Source organism: Tyto alba, unplaced genomic scaffold (assembly GCF_018691265.1).
Source record: "Tyto alba isolate M040663 unplaced genomic scaffold, T.alba_DEE_v4.0 Super-Scaffold_2, whole genome shotgun sequence".
Lineage (NCBI taxonomy): Eukaryota > Metazoa > Chordata > Aves > Strigiformes > Tytonidae > Tyto > Tyto alba.
Window position 1 is genome coordinate 38,484,500 of NW_024881282.1, and position 16,884 is coordinate 38,501,383.

At 38.5% G+C, this 16,884-nt stretch overlaps 1 protein-coding gene across 16 annotated transcripts in view; it reads left to right on the forward strand.

The window, feature by feature from the left end:
• Positions 1–16,884, forward strand: part of ANKS1B (ankyrin repeat and sterile alpha motif domain containing 1B) — a 437,905-nt gene that overhangs the window by 331,719 nt on the left and 89,302 nt on the right. The window contains exon 1 of one of the 16 annotated variants that reach the window (XM_042791988.1): positions 16,518–16,756. The exons of the other annotated variants lie outside the window; for them this stretch is intronic. The gene's annotated coding sequence lies outside the window, so the exon portion shown is untranslated. Of the gene's footprint in view, positions 1–16,517; positions 16,757–16,884 lie in introns of those variants that run through there. 16 annotated transcript variants of the gene reach the window in all.

The window sequence follows — 16,884 nt, forward strand, 5'->3', positions numbered from 1 at the left end:
GAATCTCTCTTTGCTCACAAGCAAAATGTTTGTGGAGAAGGAAAACAGGGAAGAGGAAAAAGGAATGGGATGAGGAAGTGGATATATAAATGAATATGGGACTTTGAGGAGAGCAGCCATGACAGGGTTCAGCCTTTTGCGTGTAGGAAACCCTCAACAAATAGTCAGTGTACAGTGTGGTTTTATTTGAATGTCTGCTTTTCCTACTGCAGAGATGAGTATTAGGGATTGATATAATCCTACTGTGTATAGAATACTTATTAGGGATTATTGTCACCTACTTTCTTTCTTCCTTCCTGCTCCAGATCTAACATACCTATTTGCATTGAAAGCATCTGGTGATATTCACTTCGTAGTCTATCTTCTGCCATAGTTCTTTTGTAATTTCTGCAGTGGTAATTCTCAGTGGCAGTAGTGGATAGCTAGGTGTTAAGTTTTGACTTTTTTTCCTTACATTGTTGTATTTATGAGTTGATCTGATAAAACAGTGGTTTCACTCAGCTTTATAAATGCTTTATTTAAACTAAATTGAAAATTTTGTTAGACTCTAGGATGACTGCTGTCTTACTTTGAACCATCTCTATAGAAATGGGATGCAAAAATACTATCAAGCTTTATTATGAGAACAGCATTGTCAGGGAAATGACAAAAACTATGGTGGAGCAAATAAACCTTGGGCTTGAGAGACTAAATACAAAAATTACAAAGCATTAAATAGATCTGGTTCAACTAAGGGCACAGATTTTAGGAATATTTGTGTAACTTTTCATACATGAGCAGTGACATAATAGTCTGCAAATGTCTGAAATACCAAAGGAGAAGAATTTTATTCACAAAAGAATAAATGGCAGCAAAGGCATAAGATTACTATGGAAAAAAAAAAAAAAAAAGCCTGAGAGTTCACTATCAGTGAGGTAAAGTAGCATTGAGATACAGCATATAAGACTTGTGGAAGTAGCTGAAACTTTCTCATTTGGGACCTTTTAATATAGTCTGGATACAAACTATGAAACATAGGGAATAGCTTTGTATTTGCAGAGAGTTAATGGGACATTAATAGAGATTTTCTTCAGTTCTGACTTCTATGAATCAGTTTAATGCAGGGAGGTTCAAAAATGTTAATGTCAAAGACAGAAAATGACAGAACAGATTATGCTTCAAGTTTTCACAGATATGTACACTGATCATAAAAAAAAAATTTAAAAGTTCATGTTAGATATAAACTTAAAGCCACTGATGCAGTATCTTGTAGTGGTTAGAAGAGTAAACAAATTACAGGAATGTGTCAGCAGAGCACAAGAGCAGTAACCAGAAGAAACTACTACACAGAGATCCAGTTAGACAACCCTAAAGTACTTTGCTTGGCCACTGACAGCATGCTATAGACAGAAATCGGGCTTGTAAAGATGAGCAAGCCCTTAACCTATAAGAAAATCTTGTTATGCTGATGTTCCTTAGGGAAAAAAGATTCCCTGTTATAAGATTTTTGTACTACAAATATAAGCATGTTCAATGCCAGTTTGCAATATTTGTCTCTTAAATGTCTTAATTTGAAAGTCTAGCCTCCATTTCAGACACTCATTTATGGAACTCAAATGTCTTCTGTTTGGGCTTCCATGACCATCACATTTTTAGGGTTCCTACCATGAAATTTAGGACAGAAAATTACTGTGTCTTGGATGTAGAACAATCTTGGATGCCAGACTTCCTCACTGTTAACAAATTCCTTTTCACATTTCCAATTTATACCAAATCTTGAGACACTGTTCCAAAGGTGATGTTACTGTAACTCTTGCTGATATTTACCATGATTACTCTTTTGTCCCAGACCACCTTTTTAATCCTTTATTTTGTAATACAATTTATCTTGCTTATTTCAGACATTAAAAGGGTGTGTTTTATTGTAATTTTTACTGTATTCTATCATGCTTTTAATAACATCCAGAAACTCTACGTTTATCAGGGGAGTTCTCATTTGACAGTTAAAATTAATATTATCAGACTTTTTGAGAGGAAGCATGAGACTGAAATAATGGGACAAAGATCAAAGCCAGCAGCTACACAGAGTTTCTTGAGATGAATCCCTGACTGGAAAAGAGAAGCTGGCTGACGGCATTTTTTTGGTACGACTAATGAAAACTTCCCAAGAGGTTAAACCTTTTAATAGTTTGGAAGATGTGATAAAAACTCATTTCAGACTAATAGAGAGTTTCTGGCAATATTTCATATGTATTCAGTTTGTCCTTTACTGCTGGTACTTTTTCAACACCTTAAGCTTCTGTCCTGGAACCACACACAGAATCAGTCCTGTTTATTGCAGTGCTTATTCCCAGAAAAACTGTAAAGTAGTCTCATTGCTTTGTATTTTATCAGTACTGAAATTGAATCACAAAACCTTTGATTAACATGATAGAATAACTGACTGTGAGTGTCCTTTACTAAAATGCTTCTAGATCAATGTAATAACTAAAATTCTAGTAAATTAGTAGAACCATAAAATACAAGTACATTTTCACCAAACTCCTTGATATCTCATTAGGAAATTTCATAAATTCTGACTTGTAATTAAGATCAACTGTTTCATGCAATTATCTGGAATATACTTACTTCATGTATATTTTAACATTACTGCAAACTGATTTTTTTTTTTTAATTAAAATAGCTCTTTTAAACCAGTTTTAAATGCAGATCAGAAAATGCAAGATGCAGAAAATAAATGTGGAGAATAGGCAGAAAAAGAAGGGGGAGTAACAGAAAAAAAATGATAATAATCAAAGTTACTGATGTATCAAATGAAAAAAGTATGAGAATTACACAGTTTAGGTAATTTATTGAATAAAGTGAAGCAAATTATCCAAAATAAGAGTCAGTCAGCAAAATTTATCTGTTTTCTGGGAGACTTTTAAAGAGTATTTTTCCCCTTACAACTGCAAGTAATTAGGTATAATGTTTATATAATATGGCCTGTGGTTTGTATACTAATTTGTTATTTACTCACAAGGAAGAGCACCATTCATTAAACCACCAGAAGCATTTTGTGCAGTGCTATGGGTTTTCCTTACAGGAGATCCATCACATTAAAGAGCACTGTAATTATTAAGAGCTGACAACTACACAATCCAAGTGATAAATTTAAAAGCTGTTTAACTACCATTCCAGCAGACTGTAACCTGCAATAATCTTTAAAAATATAAAGCACTTCAACATTTTCATCCTGTATGGTCAGTTCTGAAAGCATGCGAATTTTCAGAAATTTTTAGAGGCCTATCAAGAAGGTAACTATTAACCAGAAAACGTGATAAATTTATCAGTTTCTTGGTTTTGTCAGAGTGCGGTGAGGGACAGCTGCTCTGTAAGGGAGAAGACTCAAGGGGGAGAAATATAATATCAAAAAAAAAAAATTTTGTTCTGAACTGTGAAATCTCCTTACTCATGCTGCAGCAGCATATAGGCTGTCAGCGTGGACCGTCTGAGCACTTTTTTCTCTGATACTCAGAAGAAAAGATCCCATAAAAACTAGAGACGTGGATATGGAAAAATCTGTTGCATATGAAGTTGGCATTAGCTGTTTTCTAACTACTTTGACGCTTGTGGTTTTGGTGGGGGTTTTGTGTCATTAAATCAGTGCTCCATAGCCCCAAGAAATATGTGACTGTGGCCTCAGATTGAGTCACTATTTCCAGGACCAACCATGTTCAGATACTTATATGCCAAGTGACATTTTCATCAAGAACAGGCAGAAGTGTTGAACAGCTGACTGGACTGTAAGAAAATGGTGCTCAGTCAACACTTATTTAGATGTGCTAGGTTGTTCCTTGTCATTTAACACAACCAAAATGTCTTACAGTAGTATTTAAGCATCAGGATCAGGAACTTCTTCTTCAGGGAAACTTCTTACTGGAAGTTCATTCTCAGTGGAAGATTATTCTTTCCTTTCTTATCTCAAAACTGGCCTTCATTGGAGAACCATAACAGCAGTTAGTTAACTGGTCTGAAGCATTGTTTCCTCAGCAGTCTTGCCTGGAGAATAAGAACAGTAAATATTTCTTGAGATTGCCTTGATTTATCCAAACCTGATAGACCAAATTATTTCCATTAAAATGGTCATTCAGTTTCTCTCTCTAACAGAATTATTTTCTTCCTGAAAAAGGTGGTCTTCTGCCTCATGAAGACCACCCCAGCCCCAGCCTGGACTTCTTGCTCTTGGCAACTCTTTGCTCAGATCTTAGAGCCAGGCAATCTTATTACCCCTTGCTGCTGCTGTCATTGCCCAAGACCTAATTTCAAGTATCCCTTGCTGACCACACATCTTTCATTAATACAGTATCTTAGCCTCATGCTGTCATCCTTTTATTTTCTTTATTTCTTTTTTACCTAATACCTTAGATAAGGATGTAACTGTAAAGGTACATGTGTTGTAACTGCAAAGGTACATGGATTGTCACTGAAATCCACAAGGATCCTTCATTTCATTACAAGTTTGGGGTTTTTTTGCATGCTTGGCAATAGACCTTGCTAGAGAAATATGTGAAGTCTGCCACTAGACAGTACTGTAATGCAGGTAAAAAAGAATACAAGGAAAGGTGGAAAAGGAACTTAATTTTTTTTTGTCCTGTAATATTAAAAATATGGATCGGCAAATCAGGTTTTCAGGTTTGAAAGATTACTGGGCTTCCATTCTGCTAAAAAAGGTAAGGAAATATACTTTATTTTGTATTTCTAAAATATCAGCAAAAGTTAGTTTTTCATTTGAAAACTGTAATTCTGGAAACCAGCTATTATAGTTAGGTCTGAGCATACTGGTGGCAGAAGTTAACATAGGTTTTCACCCAGTAATATATATGATATTTCATTCCACTAATCACTTATTTCAGCTTCTGCTAACACAGGAGAGAAAAGATTTAGAAATGTTGATTATCCACTGTTGATTACACAATATCAGATAGCAAAAAAATAATTACAGATAATGCAACAGTTTGTGTTTTTATAAAAAGGCATACAAAAATAGTAAAGTTGAATTAATTTCTACATAAATCCCAAGAGAGCAGTAACTTCTAAAGAAAAAATGAAAATAAGCAGTTTTGCAGGAACAAGTTTTCTTCACCTTAATTGTCTATCAAAACCAGATTGAGTATCTTTACCAAACTATTAGCATATTTTGCCTCTATTTTTATCCAGGGAGGTTCTGTTCCTCTCTAGGCTCAGACTTAAGAGAAGTATTTTGCTTTTGAATAATTTTATAGCTGTGGTAGGTTGCTCTAGTGGCATGGCCCACTTGCTTTAATCACTATGCTGCACTATAATGCACCACATTACAGATTGGTAATTTTATTCTGTTCTGTAATTCCATTATTCTTTATTTGCTGAGATCTGTAGTGGTGTGCATGTGGCCAAAATGCAAGTTATTTTGAAAAAGAAAGAGAAAAAATCAGTTCCAAGTTTGAAAGTAATACAAACATCATTAAGATTTTCTATTTGAGCTCAATATGTTTAAGATTGTCTCTTGTTAGGTTATTTTAACAGAAATAAATATATTGTTAAAACTGATTTCATGTTACAATTGGCTTTAGTGATTTGGCCTCTAAAAGATGTCATTTATTTGGCAAGATACGGTGCTTTACTTGAGTAAATACCAGTTGATATATCCGTTATTTAAATACTGCAAAAGGTTATACACATTATATTTATTTATCAACAACAAAACTGCCTGTATCAATGGTAAACAGAAGCAGCTTGATTTCATGCTCCAGATTGGAAAACAACTTCAAAATGCTGATTATCCCAGAGCTACCTTTTCTGACACCCTGGAAGCACTTGTTTCATTATCGCCACCTGTCATTGCTATTATAGATTTGGAGGTGAAATGATAATTGTAACCAGTGAATCTTCCCATACCCTAATGAAGAAACAACTAAAAATTATGCACTACTGAAGGAAAAAAAACCCTAAAGCGTTAAGCAGGGTATCTTTCTGGCGTGTCCAGATTCAGCTGAGCACAACAAAGCCAGTATCCATTCAGGAACAGGTTCAAGCTTGCAGGTATTTTGCCCCATTCTGCATGAAACAGCACAAAAACAACAGAACAGCTGAGAAAAACTTATACAAAAAGGAACCCAAACCCCTCTCACTGCCGTAGGTGAGGCTGTATTGGACCACAAAGGTGTGGGTAGATTTCAGGCTGCTGTGTTTATACTTGGAGTTTACAGTTTGTTATGTACCCATGTCATTATCATAGATACCAGTAATATTAAAAACTGGCATAAAACAGGTGAACCAAGCTAAGTCATACAGCCAGATAAACTCTTATTTTCTTTCTAATTGTGGGGAGGATACTTTAGCATCTGGCAGAATTTTGATAACAAAAATCTGAATTGACCTAGCTGCCTTGCTTATGTCTCCTTTCAGGCAGTCAAATCAATTTTCTAAAAACTCCACCCTCCGATATGTCTGTTTGCCCCATCACAAATGAACAGATAGAAAATTATGTCACATCTTCATCTCCTGACAGATTTTTGTCTTTGAGGCCCTTTCTGCACTCCTGCTGCCATGTGTACCATGGAATGCCAATGTAATGCTGGAACCATATTTATAAGAACTACCAGACCTTTGGATTTAATTAACAGCCTTTCTGGCCTTTGAAGTTAATTCTATGCCAAATTTAAGAAATAATTTGGATAGGTAATTATGAATGCTATTTAAAAATAATGAGTTGAAGCATCTACAAGATTTTACCTTGACAAAAATGTGATTGTTAAAATTGTCATTGACTAATACATATTTGGGAGGAACAGACAGCATTTAAAAAGAAAAAAATATATTACCATTGTCCACAAAAGCTCATTGCAAATGAGAAAGAAATTCATAAGATCTTCAAAGAAGAGAATATGAAATGGAGGAGGGAAAAAAAAGTAATTTCTTAGAAATCTCTTTTAATGGATGCAGATATGCAACATCCAATGCCAGTTGCCAGGGCCTGGGCTTTGCAGCATGCTGGGGGTGATTGTCTCACTGCAGTGCATATTACAAGATCGGGGACTAAGTAGTCACTGTCATGCACAATTCAATGTTATAGCCACTTTTGTTTAATTTGTACGGCCTTGCAAAAGTTGTAATTTACAAAACCAAATGTATTCTTTCGTAATCTGTCTTTTCAGTCTGCTTTTCATTCACTCATGCCCATAAGTCATCATTTTCTGTTTATATTATAAGGTTACACTAATGTCCTTAGTGTAACAGTATTTTAAGCAAAACACTTATGAAAATGAATGGTTTGCTTATGTAGAGGTAAATGTCTAAAGTACCTCGAGGGTGGTTACCATACGGTATAATTGTATACAATACAAAGATGTAAATCAGTCTTTTGTTGCCTTTTAACAAAAGCCATGGGTTATTGTAACTAGAGAGTTGCTTGGGCTTGAGATGACCTCTAGGGGTCACCTGTTACTTTCTCTGATAAAGCACAGGGTTTATTTAATTATTTCTAAATCACCCCAAGAAATTCAAGACTTCTTGAACAGTTTTTCACTTTAAGCTAGTGATGGCACAATCTGTTTTGTATATGAACTCTTATTTGTTCAGATACCATACAGTCTTTCCTAATGTGTAACCTAAATTTTCCCTTCTACATGTTAAATGAGTTCTTCGGTCTTCTTTGATTAATCCAAAAAATGGCCTACTTTATGACATGCTTTTAATTATTTGTAGACAGTTCCTGTTATGTCATTTTCCTCTGGATGGCACTTGCTTAACTCTGTAATCCCACATAGACCTTATTTCCCAAACACCTCTGTTCAGCTACAGTCTACACAGCTTCCTTGGCCAGAACACATCCTTTTAAATACTGTGTCCCTAGACAATTCTCTGATCTTTAATCACTGTCGAGTACTGCATAGCCATCTTGCTCACTGTTTGGGTTATGCTTTTCCAGAGTGAATGAAAAGTAACATCTGAGCCTGAAGGGAACCCTACAAACAAGGAGGAGGAAAAGGCCAATTTAAGGGGAAAATTAAGAGTGATGTTAGGAGGGGCAGCATCTGGGAGAGTCTTGAAATTCTCTCCCCTTACTTGTGTCAGCCAGGTGTAACCACAGAACAGCAAGAGCTGATGTTGTTCTGATGAGCCCAGGAAGAGTGAGTATATTATCACCCTCCTTGCAAACAAGTGTTCCAATGATCGGAGGCAGGTTCCTTAGATCATCCCCTTTGCCATAAATCATCTTAAGGTTTGACATTCCACTATCTTAATACAGAAAAATAACACGTGTCTCTTTTGCAGCACTGTGAAATATTAACATAGGATCAACTTATATTCGATCCAGGAGCATGAAAGGTCATTGTACCTTTGCATTGCATTTATTATGTTGCAATCCCTTCTGTCCCTAAAAGATAGGAATTTTCTAAATCATTAATATGGTTTTGTATTTTTACAATGTATATTTTGTCTTTGATTACTTCATAAAATTTAAATAGATTTTTTTTTTTATTATAAAGATTTTTTTCATCCAGTGAATATTCTATAACCTCACAATTTCTTTTAACTCTGATTCATGGCAAGAAACTGAAATCACAATATATTTAATGGAGGAAATATTCTGAAAAAGTTTAATTTGGACATAGCTAGATTTTTTTTTTTAATTTTCAATCAAAACAAAGTAGTAGTATTACAGTTTAAAAGCCTACTGCATTCATTTTTGTGTGGGATCAGTCCTCATAGACATATTTCATAATAGTCCATAGTCTAGTGACTCTTCTGATTCACTATGGTACTTGTTCAGAAGGAATCTCATATTCTAGTGAAAGACAGACCTTGAGGGACTCTAGTCTTCTGGGAGAACATAGAAAGCTTAATTATAGACCCTGTGAGAAAGTCCCTGATTTGGCAAGATAGTCAATGTTTTTTTGACTTGGAAAAAAAAATATTCAAATGGAATATTTTGTTTTGTTTTACTTATTCAAAACACATATTTCCATGAAGAAACGCTTTGACTAGATTTTCCAAATTAAAATTCAATATTTTTAATGGAACATGTTAATTATCAAGAAACTACATCTGTCAATAAATTAGAATATCCAAATAGGCTACCTAGTAATGATACTGTGTATCTTTCCATTCTCTTATGACTTTTTTCTGATCACTCTCCTTTATAACCCATCTATCAATCTGTTAATAATATATTGGCAAATTTTACACTGCAGTCTCAGAAATGGACTGTTCATATCTACTATATGAGTAGTGCAAATATATTATGGCTACCATTACAGTACAGTAATTATTTGCAGCATGGCCTTTGACACCAATATCAATATTCAGTATTTAAATTTTTTTAAAACATACATATGCATCTTACAGTGCCCTTAAATATACATATGAAGGCATATATTTAGTGTCGATATATATTCTGCATGAATACGCGTGCATTTCTAAAGTCAATGAAAGTTTTCTTTCTCTTCAAACCTGATCATCTCATAGTATTTTTGGACTAACTATACTTTCCAGCTCAAAATTCATTTTCTCAACTAGCCTTCTCTAAATTTCTGTGAGCCATTTATTCCTTCCTCTGTGACTTACAAGTTTTTTAAATAGTACATTTACAGGAAAAATAATAGATCAAAATAACTTTTATGATTTTATGCTTTCTTTTTCTACATGAAGATCACCAACTGGCCAAGCCAGGTGTCTCCTACTTCAGTTCAATACTCCATTATTTCTTCCCTTCTCCCACTAAAAATATGCACACTAGCATTCTCATACATTCACTTCATGGGTCCCTGTTTAGTTATCTGTTTACTAGGAAGCAGATACTATGTTCTGCAATTATGAGGTAGTATTCCACTTTATATATTTCTTAGGATTAACTTCAGATTTTCACTCTTTTTCAGTGCTTTGCTTTCTGATCACACATTAGATTATATCTGTTCACTCATCTCTTTTTCTTCTGTTCTAATCAAAGGTAAAATAACCACTGCAGTCACAAGAATAAAATCAATCTAGGCACTTTTCTTAAATTTCTTTGTTTCTTTTAAAGATTTAAAGAATCATCAACCTACTTTAAACCAGATTATACTCATATGGAAAATTAAAAACGCCTTAAAACAGATTCTATACAGTCTTTTAGAAACTATTTTTGTATCTTTTCTATATCAATTTGGGTTGCAATGCCTCCTCACTTCTGGGGTCCTTTTAGTGAAATAAAAATGAAAAGCCTCAAGCCTGTACTGTCTCAGGAACAACCTTGTGCTGTCTTCTGCTCTCAGAAAAACTGTTGTCACAAATATTCCATGTTTATAACCACCATCAGTAATTGCCCAGCTCATTTCTTGACACCTTATTCAAAGGCAGGTTAAGGTGGTTTGTAGTTACTCCATTCCTTTGGCACGCAGGTGCTAGTTAGTTCCCAGCAAGCAAGAACCAGGTGTTGTGTGAGCCTGTATGAACAAGACATCTCTAGTTGCCCATTCAGGTGAGCTTCAGATATTAAATTTCTTTCTTGAGTGATGTTTAAATTTTTTACAGACCCGTGAGTTTGTCTTGGAAAAAAAAGAGCATAATCTGTGTTTGCCAGTGAGAATTCCTCCCCAACCCAGAGCACACTGCAGCACAAGCCCCTGCAGAGACTCCAGCGGTTCCAGAAGATAGCTCCAGTTACCTCTTTGGGTACGGGTCCCACAATAACTGCATGCCCGTACAACTTTATTTGGACTTGCTATTTCCAAATAGACTGTATAGCCCAAATTTATCAGCTTCTTTGGACTTCTCTCCAACATTGGCCACTTTTAAGAATAAAAATCAAAATCAATTCTGAATTATTCTGAAACATATGCAGTTGACCTTCTAATTATAAGATTATAATTAAAACAAAATGTATAAAGACAGCTCTGGTTTTAGTATAATAGTTCGATTTCTTTATAGTTTTTAACTTTTATTCTCCAGGATATTTAAGCTACCAGAAGTGTTTGTCCTATACAGCAAGATCCCATCCTCTGAGTGCTGACCCAGAGCTGAAAATAAAGCCAGCTTGCAGGACTAGCAGTCAATTCCCCTTGAGATTTCCCTGCTTAAAACAGCATTCTGTTGGCTTTTTCTGTTCAAAAGATGACAACTTCCTTTCTTTTCCCCACTTTAAACTTAAGTCCCTGCTTCTTACCCAAGCCAGCACAGCTTCTTCATCTATCTTCAGTTAGTATATTCCCTTTATCCTGATTTGTTAGAGCACTGTTAGAAGTGTTACAATCTCTGCTGAGTTCTATATCATGAGAATTATGTTCATGTATTTTAGCAGGTGCATAGTCTTCATTGCGCGCTTAACTTTCTTTAAGGACCATGCATAGCACATAAATCCAGTAACAGACTTCTGTGACTCTTGTTTGCAGCTCTCCCTCTCCCCTGCATCCTTTCTCACCCAGATACTCTCCCTTATACAGCTATAAGGTCTTTCGGCATCTCATTTCAGCAAATATAATTTACTAGTAAAAATTTCTAATGCCTTTTTTTTTGTTTATATATTGGGTTCACAATATGATTTTGCTTGCTCAGTAAACATACCTAAACAATTACTTAAACTCAATATCTGAATATTATTATGTGTACTTATAACCTGTGGTATGGAGTCAGTCTGTTCAGTCCCTAGTCAGGAAATTAAAAATCAGTTTATTTGGTTCTGAAAAAGGACTGTAAAAGCAGTCCTGATAAATATTTTAAATAATTTAATCTTTCTTTTTATTAAAGATCACTTCCCTACTTGCAAACAAGAATTAATTTTATCTTGCTCTGGCTTTCTAGATCCCTTGATAGAGTATCAACCAGTAAGGATATGGATATAAGCAAAACAGTTCAAATTAGCAAATACTTATCTCTAACAACGAATAAAGTTATCATAACACAGAACTTTTCAGCTCTGTTAAAAGAAAAAAAAATAGCCCAAACTTTTGGAGAAGTTATTTGAACAATCAGGACATAATATTTTAAAATTTTATTAAAAAGAAGCTTCTTCAACTTATTTTCAGAAATTATTGCTAAAGGACAATAATTTTCTGACTAAAAATTCCCAGTATGAAGCTGAGTGTTTATTAGCAATGTATTTTAAGTAGAAAACAAATTTCCTCCCTTTGTTCCAACAGATTTAATTTTCCCTGAAAACATGTGTAATATTGTTTATCAGTAGGAAGAATAATTGTTAGGAGCTGTTTTGTTAAAAATCTAGATCCATTTTGACTTGCTCATCAAAGAGCAGTGTGGTGATACCCATGGTTTGAGACTGGGAAATCTGGGATGTAATTAACTCTGTGGATGTGATAACTGGTTTCTTTATCTGAAATGACCTTTTATGCTATAGATTAAGATGATCCTTCTCCAGAAACAATTTAACCCTCCAATTTCTGAAATCTCTTTTGTATAAGACAGTTCTGTTACTTTCACATGGAGGTGACTCAGGTCTAGAGTCTGTGGTCATGAATGTTTCTGCTTACAAGTGGTTTCCACAATAGTGAAAAATGCCCCAAAGTACCTGATTTTAAGGCACATATAGATAGAAATACAAGTATAGGAAACGAGATCCAGCAATTCTCTAGGAATGGAGACTTCCTCATAGTACCTCCCCTACTGGTCAGGGTTTTTTTTGATTCAGGCAAATATGGTAATGGTCATCTTTTCCCATGAGGCTAGTTAAACAGCTAGCCCATCTGAAATTACTGAACAAACCCTAGTTGAATCACTGCTGCTCACCCTAAGCCACTGTCAGCTTAGGAGAATCGCATGGTGTCTGCTGTTCTCCAACTTTTAGGACTTATAGGTTTCCCTCTACCATCCCATCAGCTAAGAGAACCAGGTCCACAAATCAATCAGAGTGGACAAAGCTTGCAGGAATGTATAATGGCACCAAAAAAATTCTGAAGCCATTCACAAGAACAAACAATTTGGCAGGATTGTCCCATTGCTGTAAAGGAGAAAGCAAGCTGCCTAATTCCTTACAAGAAGAATCATGGCGACCAGAGCAGCTTCTCATAGTGATCTACAGATAAATGGAGTGTTGGACCAAGCTTTGATCACTGTGATCAGTACATCAGCACACTTTGCTGTGAATGAAAATGCTATGAAAAACACAGGAGAATTTTTAAGAAAAGAAAATTCTATTTCTGATCTGATCAGATCCACCCATACCATCACTCACAGAATTTGGCCTCAACATACACACCAAAGACTTTGGAGCTTTGAAAACTATTTGCTAAAACTCACAGCCAGAGCCCCATTACTAAAATAATTTGTTCATCTGCCTCGAGGAAAAGGCATTCACCACACAGTGGCCCACACAGCCCTCAAACCAGGGCCACTGTCTGTCAACAGTCCTCACTTCTCACACCCCAATTCTGCCCAACCTGTAATATCCACAAGGAAGTTAACTGACAAAATGGCTGGTTCATGGCCACGAGGGAGGCAAAATTTTATAGTAACAGGTCTCTCTGACAGAACAGACTGAAGGATCCTAACGTACATTCCTGCTATGACAGAGGTGAATGGTCCAGCACTTCATTTATTTTTATCTTTACTTATCTGGTCCTGTCAGGATGCACGGTTGCCAGCCTTCTCTTCAATTCCAAAACAAGAGCAGGGTGAGAGCATCAGGTACAACTGTCTCAGCTGATGACAGCATGCAGGTGCAGGTATGTTTCACTCACCGCTGACACACAACCGTGACACCTACTCAGCTACAGGCGGTCAGACCTTAGAGAAGGAGCTGCTGGCTGGAAAGGCATCCAGGCAAGATAAAGGTGAGAGTGACTGAATGGGAGATGTACCTCGTGCTGAAATCATGCAGATCTCCCCTGTCAAAACAGTACAACAACCGGGGTTCACATTTGCCTCCTCACTGAGCTTCTAAAGGTCTAAAGATGCCCTTCCTTCCACCATCTTGCTAGAAACCTTCATCCTTTCCTAGGACCTGCTGGTTGTTACACGCTTGCTTCCTTCATGCAGAGCTGCTATAGTCTGCAAGATGTTAACAATCAGTGGATGTAATGAAGTTTATGGCAGGTATAGAAGACGGCTGGCACTTCTACCACGCTCTGCCATCATCACATTGGGCTCATGCTGACATCCTTAACTTGTTCCTCCTCTGGCTTAGCCATTCAGTTAAAGTATTGCCCCTAACTCAGAAAGCTGTTAACGGATCACATCCCACCTGTACTACAGATCTGATTTCAATTTACAAATGCAGTTCACAAAATCCAGGACAAAGTGAGTTGGAACTGTGCAGAAAGTCTTGTTGGCTGAAGGGACAGAGATGTGGAGATCCAAGGTATTGGAAAAGTTTAGACAAATCCAAATTCATCATTTGACATTTTAAGGAAATACTGCCAAAACATCTGCTTTGAAAAGACCTGCTCATGTCAGAACAAACATGACACTGACAATTAGATGTAGTATTTTATAGTGCATTAACATGTTTTGAAAAGATGTAAAAGGAATGTTTTGAAATGGTCATTTTCACATTTACAGTATAAATCTTTGCAATTCTATTCAGGAAACATCACTAAATGTTTATGTTTTCTCCTGATTCAGGATGAAACTAAACTTTTGTATTCTGTTCAGTCCTTCTCCATATGGACTACATCAAAACTATATAAACATCAGACTGCATCTGTAAGATTTTATTGAAAAACTGGTGCTGTGGGAAGAAGCAGAAAGTATTCAGTTCAAATCAAAATAACTTTCCAAACCTTATCCTAAGATGTGCTTTTGAATTAATATTTAGCGTTCCCCAACATTAATCTGGCAGGACTAATTAACTAAAATCAGTTATGCTACAGAAAACTGTATCTCTAGGAGCTTGCATTACTGCTTTAAGCATTCCTTTCAACTCTGAAATAATCAAGAGTTGCTCTTAGTGATCACAGAAAAATCTACTCTGCTGCCTTTACTCACACCTGTACTAGTGCATTCAAAGTCAGCACTTTGTTGGGGTTGGGTTGAGTCAATCCAGCTGACCCGTTGCAAGTCGCTGAGCTCTGTGGCTATGTGTGTGCCACAGCAGCGCTTTTTGCAGAGAACAACACCACTGTTTACAACCAAGAGAACCATTTATGAACAAGATCGTTTACTTCTTGAAAAGATTTGCTTTTGAAAAAATGCAGCTTAGCACTTGTTTAAGACCTAATTAATGCTCTGAGGGACATACACTCAGAGCCTCAAATAGGATTTATTTTGGTGCTCAAAGCCATCTATGCATTAAGTTCTATATAAGCACATGCAGTTGGACATGCCAAAAAAAAAGGCTAGTGAATTAGGTTTCTACATTTAATCAATGTGAGGTCTCTGAGAAATTTAGACTATGCACTTGTATGTGTGCTGGGAAAGTTTGCCTTGCCGGTGTGCCATGTCTGCAGCTTTGACATCATTCATCTATGTTCTTCCTCTTGCAGAGGCTGAAAATTACTGTGAATTTCAGCACTGTGGATTGGCTGTGTAAAATCGTGCCTAGAGAGTGACGCTTAATTTTTGGTTTACTTTTTTATTAAGCCTTTTGCTCCACGGAAGATGGAAAAGCCAGTTTTCCTTGAGACTTGGTAGCTCCAAGGGCAGGACCAGGGCCCGGGGGATGTGACTGGCTGGCGTCTTGGGTCAGTTTGCTGGGAGCAGGCTGGAGAAACGCAGCCTGTGCCACAAACCGTATACACCCCATCACTTTACCTGCCGTAACAGTTAAAAATTTCTGACTTGGTAAAACGTTTCTTCCAGCCTCCGCTGGCTGAGCTTGTCAGGTAATGTGCTCAGCCGTCAAGAGTGTAACTTCCTCGGGGAAGCAGAGTAAGAGATAAGAGCTGCCGTGGGGGACTGAAAGTGCAACTCTGTCCTCTGACATTTTGTAAAGTTAAATTACAGGGGCGTTATCTTTTGTATTTTATTTCTCTTATTAGCGCGGGCGCTGCTTAATGGGATGCAGTTACTGAAGTAAACAATCCCGTGGGATGCCTGTTTGCTCGTATTAAGGCAGGAATTTGAGCTCTGCTAAGATTTATCTAGGCTCCCGTGGCTTTTTTTTTTTAAAAAAAAACAAAAAAAAAAAAAAACAAAAAAAAAAAAAAAAAAAAAAAAAAAAAAACAAAAAACAGGAGTCGTTTTGCCGAGGGAGCACGGGAAGGTGTCCGCCAGCCAGCGGCCCGGCACCGAGCTCCCGCACCGCGGCCCCCGCCAGCCCCGGGGCCGCCGCCGCCGCCTCCCGCCGCGCTGCCGGGCCGCCTGCGCGGGTGGGCGCGGAGGAGAGGCCGGGCCCATAGCCATAGTAACGGCGGGGGCAGGGGGGAGGCGCCGCGGCAGCTCCCCCGCCCGCCGCAGCCCGCGCGGCGCCGGCACCGGCACCGCACCGAGCCGCGGTGAGTGCGCGCGCGCGCGGGCACGCCCCCGCCCCTGCTCCTGCTCCGCGCCTCACCCGCGCCCCGCCCCCTCCCCCCCGCCGCGGGCAAGCGCGGCCCGGAGCGCGCGCGCGCCCCCGCGTGAGTGCGGGGAGGGGGGGGGGGAGAGAGGAAGGCCGGCGGGAGGCGCGCGCGGCGGCGGTTGGACGGGGAGGGCGGCGGGGGCTCCGGTGTGCGCGCGCTCCGCGGCGCTCTCCTTCCCTCCCTGCCTGACTCACCGCGGGGCGCGGGGAAGATGCTCAGCGCGGAGGGGTAGCGGCTGCGGAGCAGACGTCGGCCGCCCCCCCCCCCCTCCCCTCCCCGCCCCCGCCGGGCTCGGCAGCTCAGCCCGCCGTCGCCGCCGCCGCTCCTAGGTGAGACCGGGGGGCAGGGGAGGGCTGGGCGAGCCGCGGGGGGCCGGGCACGGGGCCACCGGGTGCCGCCCCCGCCCCGCCGCGCAGCCCGGAGTGGGGGCCGGGGACGCGGCGCGGGCGCACCCCCC